Genomic DNA, 13514 nt, shown 5'->3' with positions numbered 1-13514 from the left:
GCACTAGTCCTCCACTCAACTACAAATTTGTGTTAATGCCACCAGGTGGCAGCACGCTGCAGCAGACTTTTATCCCCGTTCGCTTCGCAAAAATCCCGCTAGACGACAGCACACTCTTTACGAAAATCTGTCTCACTGGTTTCTTTCATATTCAGTTAAATGTGGAATGAACGATGATGTGCTTTTGGCACTTATGGTTCTATTCTGGTCATTTGATCGTGTTGGTGGACAGTACTACATGTATTTGACCATTTCCATAAATGGCAGATTGTGTTTGGAATCGGTTGCTTTCTGTGCTGGAACCTGCTTTCGTGTTTAGTGTCAATATTAACTCTGTCGAATCTGTTTTAAGTGCTAACAGAAAAGAAAATTACCAGGATAAGTTAGCTGCAAATGAAATAGGGCCTTCCCAGACCAGATCCATTGACTGAGGAAGTGACAAAATCAAATAAGCGTGACTACAAGCGAACAAAGAAGTGCATAATAAGCGTAAGTTGTTATGTGGGTGCAATGTAAGAATGCCTGATTTTGAGCCCGCAAGTGAATTCGTTAACTGATATATCTCGTACATTTGTACGAAAAAGTAAAAAAGCACGAAAAGTCAGACTCACACAAAAATGAGAAACGGAGGGTAGCGAAAGCTTACAGGTTATTTCGTTATTGCCCTAAATCGTACTTAATTATGTACAAAATAACAAAATTACGCAAAAACAATTTTTTCTTTTTTTCGGATAAGTTATGCATTATTACTGTATTATTATTATTATTATTATTATTATTATTGGCTGTGGCTGAGGTTGTGTAAATATGTAGATAAACATAACTACTATACAGAAGTGCTATTAATTTCACATTCTCATATTTATCTGAACTTAAAAATTTGTGAACACCCAGAATGTATACTCACGAGCCTCCACTGGATGGAGCGCTATCCCGCATTAATGTCATACTTTCCAGCAGGTGTTTGTCAGACAGGTTGGGGCTTATGCGATTCTATAAGATATCGGCGTACCTTGAACCCCTTCATGCTGAAGGTTTCAAAAGAGGCTCCCCGCATTTTCTCGAAGAAAAGTGGTGTGGTCACAAGTGATTTGGTAAATCCATACCACACAGTGACTTCCTCGTCATGCAGTGGGCTTCCCAGGACAGTTCCACGACTTTCGGTAGCCCAAATTCAGCTCATTTTATACACGATACTCATTCGGTGTCACTGACCTGTTGCCGTCCAGCGCCTCTGTTGGCCGGTTTTTGCACTCGTTTTTGGTTTCAATAAAACCGCATGTACGAGTAATTTCAGACATTTTTGTCAAGTTTTACCTGTCTACGTGGATCAGTGCATTTTCAAATGTTAACGAGCCGTAGGGTGACTGTGTAGAATGAACATCCTCTTTTTATTCTGCCCCACTTTTAATGAATCGTTGGAGATCTCTGTGGTAATTTGCTATTTTGCTCGTAAGAAATCATGTTTAGACTGTTCACCTATTACCCAAGCTTCTTGTAACGTTAATTACTCTCTTTCTTACTAAGCTACTAGACTCTTTCCCATTACTGTAGGAGTATCGGTATGGTTGTATACTCACTGTGCAAGCTACGTCGGTAATTCCCCGTTACTTATATTCGGACGATATGTAAGTTGTTTGAGGCCTAGTTGCAAGTGGCTGCATATCACAGAAATCCACCTTGCGGAAAGATATCCTCCAAACAAATCCGTTGAATCAGCACTTAATTCTACTGAGCCAATTTGCTGACTATATTTCCTCGTTTGTCCTAACAAACGATAATAACGTTCTTCATGAATTTGGCTGCATTGTGATTTGGATCGTGGAAGGTAAAGTACTTCGCAGAAAGGCGGGTTTCCTTCGATAATTTTGTCAACAGCTGTGAAGTTCCTTTTAATGCGCGTTTTTGTATTTCCCATTCATATTTGAAATAAGAAATAAAATTAGTTTGGTCGCCATCCATTAGAAACACAGTCACAGTTCCGTCTGCAATAGAATGACTATGGAGTAGTCGCTGAAGTTCGATCCTGAACGCAGACTGACTTGGAATGTTACAGTTAGTTCATTGTGTCCCTCTGATTACTGCTTTCTAAAGTATTTTGATAATACTTTTGTTTAACGAAGTTAACATTATGATCTGTTGAGAATATTGGAATGTATTGTTAAACTGCACAGGGTGTTTCGTATTGAAAGCAAACTTTTGAAGGCACGGAACGCATGCGTGCTGAAACGATTCTGTTTTGCTCCTACTCCCTAAAAGCCCTCAGATCTATTCAAGAGATTGAGGTACAGAATCATATGGCGATGGCAAGAGCAGTGACTGGAAGCGATGGACAATATGCTGTGGTTGGTCAAACCACTTGCTTGTCCAAGTCTTACCTCATTCCGTTCACTGTGGCAGATAACGCACAGTTCCACAACGCATGCTTTTCAGTTTCGGCGAGATAGCCCCACCCGCTATGCTTGTGACGTAGACATTTCATTAGTAAACAGTCTAAATAAATGTGTCTTATATTAGGAGAGGTAGCGGTTAGCTTATTAGCTGATATGTATTTTGACGGCTCATCCCAGTGTTTTGTAAGTGACCAGTTAGCCACAATTTCCTGCGTCATCTTTTTAGCCTGTATCACAATTAAATTAGCAGTTTTTAACATTTTTTTTGGCTAGGTAGGTGAATGTGAATAAAAGTGTAAGAAGATGATTGTAAGTGAAAATGTATATTAGGCATTTTTTAGCGAGATTCACTTTTAATTTTGCTGTTCATCGCTTTTAACTCTCTCTCTCTCTCTCTCTCTCTCTCTCACACACACACACACACACATGATATGTAGTGTGTTGTACAGGAAGGTAAACCGCTCATATTTCAAAAGGAAGTCCCTGTGCGGATATTCATAGCTTCGGCGCTGTGTCGTCGAATTATGAAGAATAGTCTGTGAACAAGAGTTACATTCATAGCGAATAGACTGTTGGCTTTTATCTCCGGTTTTTCGGCCGACGTTTAACGATCGTCCTGACGTTCTGGCAGTACAAGTGGCTGGAATTATCAAAGGTCCACCCTCGCCACCAGCAGTGGAAGATGAATCTTTGACAAAGCAGAAACTTCAGACAAAATGCCACGAAAAACGTTAAACAAACGCCGCTCGAATAACCGGAAACAAAATCCAACAGGCAATTCGCCAACAAGTGGTCACGAAAGCCTCAAAAACTTTGTACATCCATTGAACTTATGAAGTGGAAGGCTCTAAAACATTCGTTGTGGACGTATGAAGAGCGATGATTTTTGATCACGCCATTGGGTCGCATCTAATGTTAACCTGAGTAATAGACCTGATTCCCATGAATTTTCTTAGATATATTCTTTCCGATGTGCTAGAATTCGATAGACTACCGTTTCATCATTTAACGTGGCTTAAGAATGATGGAGCTCATTCTGATGCAAATGTGCTCCAGCGTTTGACTTCCATACTCCAATTAATGGGCTGATCATCAAATCATGCATCTCCTTACTGTTGCTATGGGATACAATGCAGACTATAGTGGATGCTACTCCTGTTCTATTTCTGGAGTCAGCCTGTACGCACTCAAGTTGAAGGACAAAATTACTGAAATTTTATGAGGTACGGAACGGTGTGACGCTTTTGTAACGTGCTTTAATAAAATCTTAGATACGTATTCATTACCAAATTCGCACCGGTCTCTAAGTTCTGAGAATCTTCAGTCCCAAGAAATTCATTTCTGTACAGAAGACTTTGTAGTCAGGGGAGCTACAGCCTTGAGATACCATTTTGAAGATAAAACCGCATCAGCTGTCAGTACTTTATTTACAAGTACGGCCGGTTTCGCAGTATATTAGCTGTATCAGTAGGTACAATCAGGTCAAAGTAATAGAAAAAACCTCATATAAAGCAAGAAAATGTAAATAAAATGAAAATATATATTGGATGAGCATACAAAATCAAGTGACGTTCTGATTAGAAAAAGGATCACCCAAAACGAAACCGAGACAAACCAGTTGCTATACACACTGACCGAGTTAAGGACGTAGAGAGGGTTGAATGAAAGTAGATAAATTCTACCCCCTGTGCTACCGAATCGCCAAATGAGATGATAGGCGGTAATAAAAAGCATAATAGAACAAAGAGAAATACTACCCGACCAACGATTAGGATATCAATCCTTAACCACTAATGCTGTCGAAAATGGCTAATAAACCACGTTATCTAAGCTCAACTTGACCATTGAGGGTACATTCAAGGAAATTTTTCAGGGAGCGTATAATCCCCATTGCCTCAAGAATTCTTAATGTGTTGCCCTTATTTTTCCTATGTAAGACCTGAAGGTTGCCGGACAGGCTAGAGATACTATGATTGTGTTCTGTTAGGTGCGAACTTAAGGCCGATTCCGAATTTTCCAGGTTAAGGTGCTCTGTGAATATTACTACAAAACTTCTAACCTTCTGGCCTATGTAACTCATTGGCCAGTAGTTTTAAATTCATCGGAAGCATTGTGTTGTTTATGCCTATAAAGCTGACCCAAGCTTTTGAAAATAAATTAATCTGTTTGAATGTTCGTTCAGCACAATCGTCTACGATTTCTTCTGATATTCTGCCAAGGTATTCTGTATTATGCATACTTACCAAACCTATCCTGATTTGTATTGTCAAGTGTTATGGTGTGTTGCACACCATATTGTTAGGAATTTTTGGAGATAATGTCTTTTTTTATTTTCTGAGATTGTCTTTATAAATGGAATTGACAAATTCGTCATCGGCGCCATTCACGTGGGCAATGTACTGTATGGTTTGGTATTCGCGGTCGGCAGCTGTTTTACAAAGAGGGCGTTCAACATCTGTTCAAAAGTGATCTGAAGGCTGCCTTTTTCTAGGTTAATGGGTATAAAGAGGAACGATGGATGACAACATCTGTGGTCTTAGGTTCACGATGAATGTCATAGTAAATCTTCGAATCCGTCAAGGTAATTAGCAGATCTAAATAAGGTATGGAGGCTTCTTCGTTGTGTTGCACAGAGAATTGAATGTCAGTCTGGGTATAGTAACCGGTATGTTCTGATTTCGTTTCGGAGCTACTTCTTAAAAAAAAAACTACATGACCTTATCTTGTGAGTATTTCATCCTTATTCTCGATTTCAAATCAAGCACGATTCCTGTAAAGCGCATCACTCTTGTGTGGAAACGTATTTTTTATTTTATTACAAATTATCATTGTATGTCATAGTTTAGAAGTGTTAATATCCACCATCTTGAACCATGCATGGGGGCTTATTAAATATTAATGAAAATATTTTTTTTAGTAGCTGTCTGTCCGATTACGCAAGTCTCGTAAACGGCTGGCCCTGATTAGTATTAGTACGCAATCTGACTGCATAGAACAACAACAAAGAATGAAATGAAAATTTCAGTTAATACAATTAATTAATTAAGTCCCCAGCAACTATAAAACCTACGAAACCAACAAAGCACAAGTGTTGCTGTTCTGTATGTGGTAGTATGACTCAACGCACATCTGGCACGGTTCTTCTTCAACAGGACAAGAATTTTTAAATACCAATTATACTGACGTGAAAAAAGAAAATTAGAAATACTATAATTGTGCAAGAAAACCAAAATTACACTCTAATACAAGAACACAAGCCAGATGCTTTGTTGACTGAACCTGTAATGATGCATTATTTAGGTCACTGAAATAATGAGAGAGAAAAATAAAAGTAGTTTGTTACCTTAATTTATATTGACGAAATGCACTCTGATCATTACAATGTCTCCATTAGAATAACATCTGCTATCTCTCCCATCAAATAGCTGCATAAAACATGGAACAAACACTCACTACTACCCCATCTCACTCCAACTTCAGCGACAAGCAGTGTCCACCACAACTTCTCGGCAAGCACTGCCTGCCGCTACGTCTCAATAAGCACTGCCAGTGGAGGCGGCAGAACAATACTCTCTGGCGCGATCTCTGGCGCTGTGGCTCAGTGTAGCCACCTTTCATATGCCCCTCCTCCACGGACTAGAATTTGATGGTATTTTTGCCGGCATTGGTGGTGAAAATACCAGCAAATTCGACAAAAAAAATACAGACAAAAATAAAAGATAATATTAATACGTAAATATCATATAACTAGATAAAATTTTGGCTTTGCACTGACCTTTCAATAGCCTAATATATAAAATACACTAAGCAATACAAATTCTTTAATACATGTGACTTTATATAATAGTTTACACAAATATCATGTGGTAAACAGTTCAATCAATAGCGTCAGCAATGACGAATATGTACAGGTAAGAGTCTTATAACTTTTCACAAACAGTAATACACAAAAAATCAGTTTATACAAATATTCACATAAAATGCTTTTATAACAAGTAGTTGACAGTTCCAGCAGTAGCACCCAGCATGGTGGAACAGGTGCAGACTCCAACAGGTGACATCATTTCAGTAGAAGCAGTCCCTCAGTGGTACCCAGCAATGTCGAGTAGGTGCATACACCATCAGGTGACATCATTTCAGTAGAAGCAGTCCATCAATGGCACCCAGCAATGTCGAGTAGGTGCATACACCATCAGGTGACATCATTTCAGTAGAAGCAGTCCATCAGTGGCACCCAGCATTGTGGAGTAGGTGCAGACTCCAACAGGTGACGTCATTTCAGTAGCAGCAGTCCATCAGTGGCACCCAGCAATGTTGAGTAGGTGCAGACAGCAGTCCATAATATTCACTATCACTGATCACATTGTTCATCAGCAGAAATTAAACATGTCCTAGTGGCACCAATCATGTAGAAAAAGTACAAGTAACAGTCCATAATATTTACTATCACTGATCACACAGTTCATCAGCAGAAATTAAACATGTCCTAGTGGCACCAATCATGTAGAAAAAGTACAAGTAACAGTCCATAATATTCACTATCACTGATCACACTGTTCATCAGCAGAAATTAAACATGTCCTAGTGGCACCAATCATGTAGAAAAAGTACAAGTAACAGTCCATAATATTTACTATCACTGATCACACAGTTCATCAGCAGAAATTAAACATTTCTAAGTGTCACACATCATGTTGAAAAGTGCAGGTAACAGTTCATAATATTCACCATCACTACTCAGACAGTTCAAGCATGAACAATAGTTTGAATACACATACAAATGCTTTTACAATGCTCTTACACTAAACATACAAATTCTAATAAACACACAAATGATATCAGATAATTGTCATATTACTATTACAAATACACAAACATCAGTAAACCTATAATATTTATGGGTGTCAGTGCAAGCCACTACAAACAAATAAAATAATATTTAGGAGATAGGTGGGTAGGATTAGGAAAGGAAAACACACAAAACACACTCACTCATCTTTCATCCACATTAAGTACTACTGTGTAATTGAATAGTGTTAACTGTGTAAATGCACTTCTGTCAAAATTTCATGTTCAACATGTGTATCAAGTAGTAGTGGCAGCAATGTATAACAGTCAATAATAGTTAAGTCAACATCATAGTCATCATGTCAAGACCAATGTTTGCCAAGCCAGATCAAAATGTACGGTTGCTGAACAACTGTCAGTTCAGTGTGCCAAGATATGCAACTTCCTCTCTCCAAAAAAAAAAAAAAAAAAAAAAAAAAGTACATACTGCTTAGTGATTTAACAAAGTGTGTGTAGACAATCTTCCTTCCATTTTAGTGTACTAGTCTGCTATCTTCATCCTCCTTGTTCCATATAGACCAACAAAAAAAATGCACCTAACTTACTTTACCTCTTATACACCAAAACTCCAATCAACTTCATATAATCTCAATACCTCAATAATACCTCTTCAATACGTCGATACATATAAACCTTATTGCCAGTATCATTTCACTTCCATAACAACACTTTCCTCTAGTCAGTCTCCTCGAACAAGTACAGATAAAATCCTAATGCAAACCTCATCATCCCATACAATCCGAAAACACACTGTCAACACACAACCTCTGTGTAATCCATCTGACCAAAATCTTCTACTCATTATGAATTATAAACAAAGAATGCATACATGACCTCTAACAGACTTAGTTAGAATAACTCTCAGTAATTAAGTACGATTACGGAGTGTGAATGATCCTAATTTTTCACAGTGTGGACACCACTTCAAGAATTATGGCAAACAGAAGCAAACATGTGGAGTATTTCTTGTGTCAAGTGTCACTTCCTATTTCAATTGCTCACGAAAAATGCAGTGTAATAACTGTGTTGGTATGTCATGTCGTTAGCTTCCTTCCTATTGACATACATTTATACAGCTTTCATAAAACCTCCAGCTCATGGGGCTTCTATGAAGTTTCTTGTACTAATGTTGTTTATAGCAGTTCATTTTCTTATCTTAAAAATATAAGGCACTGAGCGTAAGCAAAGCAAGCAATAGCGAGTAAATATACCAGTAGTGAACAGAATGTCAACAAGTGGATGCAGCACAATTCTTACAACGAGGCTCTGCCAAACAAACAATCTATAATTAATACAATAGTGTGACCTAAACTCTATGTTTGTACACAGTATATCAGCATTTCTATATACCAAATTAAAGAGTAGTTATGACAACAAACAGAGATGTATAAGTATGCAATCCATACGCATAGCAGCAAACATATATCTTACGTACTAAACAGGTCATTAGCATTGTATCAGCGTAAGCAAATAAATGTTCATATGTAATCTTAATAAGTAAACATGAAGGCGCAAGCAGATAAATCACAAAGTATAACTTACATACCTAACCACAGTCAGCACAATTTATCAGGTGACAATTATAATTTAAATAAATAAGCACAGCATGCACATAATAAAAAAATACGACATCAGTGAAAAAGCAGTGCAGTCAAGCGATGCATAATATACACAAGTTACAACTCAGTTCATTAATAATCATTGTCAAAATCAGTTAACGTACGCAAGCACGTCGCTTCACAAGTGAATTCATAGAACATGAAATTTAGCACAAAGTATGAATCACGTAATCGCGAGCAGCAAATTACGTCTAAAGTACATACCTAAGTGGAAATATGTTACCTGAAAATGAACTCAATTAACAGTTACCTTTTTTTAGTTTATTAGTTTCTTCTTGGAAATTACATTCTTCCTGAAAATTTCTCGATAGCAAGTCGTCTTAACGTCGGACACGCACAGAATTTACCTGAAGTTCTTAAATATTTTATAGAACCGTATCCTGAAAAATAATGAATGTTAATAACATAATTCATCAAGTCACTATAGCTTTATACTGATTTTATTCGGAGAAAGACTGTCAGCGCTCTCGCACCGAGCGCTCGATCAGCTGTAGGCGCGTGACGTAGAAAGCAATTGTTTGCGGTCAACGACTGCCCTGTGCGGCGCGCAGACTTGACTGTTGCTTTGAGTATATGCCGCCGCCAAAACACAGCGCGGTATCCTTTGTACTCTCCGCATGTTTACATCTAGCTGTTAGTTTCTCACAAGTATGTCATTCCACAAAAATTTTAACGTTTGATATATGATGTATTCCCTTAGAGCGTCGAGATTTAAGAGTTTCTACTTCAACAGTGTTATCATGAATAATTTTGCGAATTCTATATGGACCGTTATAAAGCAGAAAAAATTTGCGACACAAGCCTTTTCCTTTGTGAGACAATCGATGAGACTTAATTAACACTTTTTGACCAACTGACAAGATTTTTAAACGACCAGGACGCTTAGCTGATTTCTCTCTTCTAGCAGCCGCAGATGCAATATTTTGTAGAGCCAGGTTGACAACTGCAGAATGCCGCAGTTTCCGTGAAGGCGGAAAAGGAACGATTTCAGAAATGCGATTTGTCGGTGCTTTGTTTTTTAATATCAGTATAGGCGGTAAAGAAGTTGAGTCATTAGGAAGTTCATTCAGAATGTTTTGAAAAATATGAAGATACTGATCCCAAGTTCTGTGATTCTGATGACAATAAAGACGACACAATTTATTGATTTCCTTCATCCATCTCTCTGAAGCGTTAGATTGAGGGTGAAAAAGTGAAATGAAAATTGGTTTAATCGTACGACGCCATAGAGTACGAAACCAAATTTTAGAACGAAACTGTGATCCATTATCTGATATAACCTTATCAACATGACCAACTTCTTTAAGAAAATGGTTAATGAAAGCATTAGATACTGAACGAGCTGTTGCTTTGCGTAACGGTGTAAAACACACATATTTTGATGTCAACTCCACTGCTACGAAAATGTACGCAATACCTTTAGTAGAACGAACCACTGGACCGAACAAATCAACTGCAGCCATGTCCTTTAATTTCGCTGGAATGATAGGAAACAACGGTGCTCTGTGAGAAATAGTCGGCGGCTTGGCCTTTTGACATAATTTGCATTTGGCCAGAACAAATCGAATACGTTTTTTCATATTATTGAAGTAGCAATTTTCTCGTAATTTATGGAAGCATTTTCTGGGACCAAAGTGTGCATAACTGAAATGCGTATACCAAATCAGCTTATTAACCCACTCATCAGGAATACAAACTAACCAAACAGAGTTGTCGACCGATTTTCGTTTGAAAAGAATTTTCCAGATAGATCGCAAAAACGAGGTGTGACCAAATCGTCCAATTTAACAAAGCGTCTAAGAAAATTACAGACACCAAGGAAACTACGAACATCACGTTTTGTGGTAGGAACAGCATAATTACGAATAGCGTCAAGTTTTTCTGGATCAGGAAGAATACCTTCTGTAGAAATAATGTGACCGAGAAATTTCACCTGTGAACGACCAAATTCAGATTTCTCCAAGTTCACAGTAATGCCAACTCTTGCAAAGATACGTAACAATGAATCCAAAATTTTGTTGTGCTCACTCCAAGAATGTTTAGCAATAAGAATGTCGTCAACATATGAAGTAATATTGTCACGAAGATAAACAGGTAAAATTTCATTTAAACTACGAATGAATGCTGCTGAAATTATAGTAAGTCCAAACGGTAATTTCTGAAATCACTTTTAGGTAAAACAGTCATATCCGGTTATTGTTTATCTACTCTCTAGATAGATTGATAGTAGAAGAGTTGTTTTGACAGATGCAAAGAATAGTAAAAGAGTAGGCAGCGGTACAGAAAACTAAAAGGGAAATAGCACCACTACAGCTCGGGGCCCTATGCTCGCTACGGCACATATTCACTTAGAGTAGTGAATCCCCTGAGGACATTAATAGCTGCACATAAATTTCAGTTTGTGACTTAGTGGAAAATTTGGCGGGAGTGCGTACATAAATTGATCTAACCATGCACATGGATGTATGTCATTCTTAGAATTGCGGAAGATCTTAAATTTCCGAACAGTCAAAAAGTGTTTATAGTCAAAGTTTTCGCCTCGTGGCGACAAAGACCTACCGCGTCTGTCCCAGTCCCAATGTCGATTATTGTTAAATTCACGCGCCTGGCGCTCTCTTGTTGCATCCCGTAAATGAAACAAATTATTTTCTTCAAGCCCCTCTGGTATCTGTGATTCTAAATTTCTTGTGCCGTCTTTTCCTACGATTTCGCCTTCAATCTGTTTGACTTGCTTTTTTAATGCCTCAAATTCCCTTTTCACGCGTTCATTAAATTTTCCCTGATTTTCAACATGCTTATTTATGTTCTGGTACTCTTCGGTTTCTGCAGATGGCAATGGTGCTGTATCATCTGAATCTTTGTCCCCATGTAAACTAAGATTTGTCAATTTATCTGATATCTCCTCAACTCTTTCCGCTAAATCACCTATTTTTTTCTCTCTGTTTATTTACGTCTTCCGTAAGTGTCGCGACTCGGGTTTCGGTATTAACACATTTAGTAGTTAACTGTTCATACTGTTGTGTTAGGTTATTTAATCTGTCATTTGGTACGGATTCCTCGATTCTCTCAAATATTTCTTCCTTATCCTTTGCACGTTGTAAATTTAACTCTGAAAATTTCTGTACTATTACGCGATCTCTTTCTTCCTGTTCTCTATCCTGTTCACTTTGTCTAATCTCTACTGCAACTAATCTATTATTGTGAGCATTCAAAATCGGTTGTACTTCTTCTCTGATTTCTTTCTTTAATTCCTCTTTCATATTTTTGAAACATGTCCCTATTCGTGAATCTAACCGTGTTTCCAAAGTTCCCATCTCTGTTTTTAATTCAGATCCAAACCGTGTTTCCATTGTTCCCATCTGTGTTTTAATTGTCCCTATCTCTGTTTTTAATTCAGATCCCAAATTTAATATTACACCCATTAACTGCTCCATATTAGCCGGTTCGAAATTCTTTTCGCCCCTAACATTTCCCGCAAAACTAGCTTCCTTCGTCATAGCTGTAAAGCTATCTGTGTTCGATACTATTCCAGAATCTTCTATCGTTAATCTCATATTCTGTGAATTTTCTGAATGAGAAAAATTTTGAAATGGTTCCGGACTATTTTCCCGACTTATTACATTGTTTTCCGCATCATTATTCATCACACTGTTCTCCTGTGTTGGCGAGTTCACCATGTTAACAATTTCGTCCTTCTCACTATTCATCATTTTTGCCTTTTTCATTGATCACGTAATCATTTACAAAACATACAAAACTCGTCACTGTACGAAAATTACACACAATGCCTCCTTATGTCCAACAATACCATTCACTCGAAATGTTTCCCTCAAACACGATTGACGAACAATTGAAATAATTGCACTAAATCGTCAAACGCGTATACAAGACAACAAATCAAATTCTAAAAAAAGAAAATACCATTAGAAGAATGACAATTACCAAATCTACACATGCAAAATAGACTACAATTACTAAACTACAAATTACTACTTCAATACTACTGTCTACTATTTTTACGATCAGAAGAATTCCAAGGGACGATCCGAAGCAGCGGTCGCCACGTGCATGGGGGCTTATTAAATATTAATGAAAATATTTTTTTAGTAGCTGTCTGTCCGATTACGCAAGTCTCGTAAACGGCTGGCCCTGACTAGTACTAGTACGCAATCTGACTGCATATAACAACAACAAAGAATGAAATGAAAATTTCAGTTAATACAATTAATTAATTAAGTCCCCAGCAACTATAAAACCTACGAAACCAACAAAGCACAAGTGTAGCTGTTCTGTATGTGGTAGTATGACTCAACGCACATTTGGCACGGTTCTTCTTCAACAGGACAAGAATTTTTAAATACCAATTATACTGACGTGATAAAAGAAAATTAAAAATACTATAATTGTGCAAGAAAACCAAAATTACACTCTAATACAAGAACACAAGCCAGATGCTTTGTTGACTGAACCTGTAATGATGCATTATTTAGGTCACTGAAATAATGAGAGAGAAAAATAAAAGTAGTTTGTTACCTTAATTTATATTGACGAAATGCACTCTGATCATTACAATGTCTCCATTAGAATAACATCTGCTATCTCTCCCATCAAATAGCTGCATAAAACATGCAACAAACACTCACTACTACCCCAT

Source organism: Schistocerca cancellata, chromosome 3, assembly GCF_023864275.1.
Source record: "Schistocerca cancellata isolate TAMUIC-IGC-003103 chromosome 3, iqSchCanc2.1, whole genome shotgun sequence".
NCBI lineage: Eukaryota > Metazoa > Arthropoda > Insecta > Orthoptera > Acrididae > Schistocerca > Schistocerca cancellata.
This window is presented reverse-complemented; position numbering follows the sequence as displayed.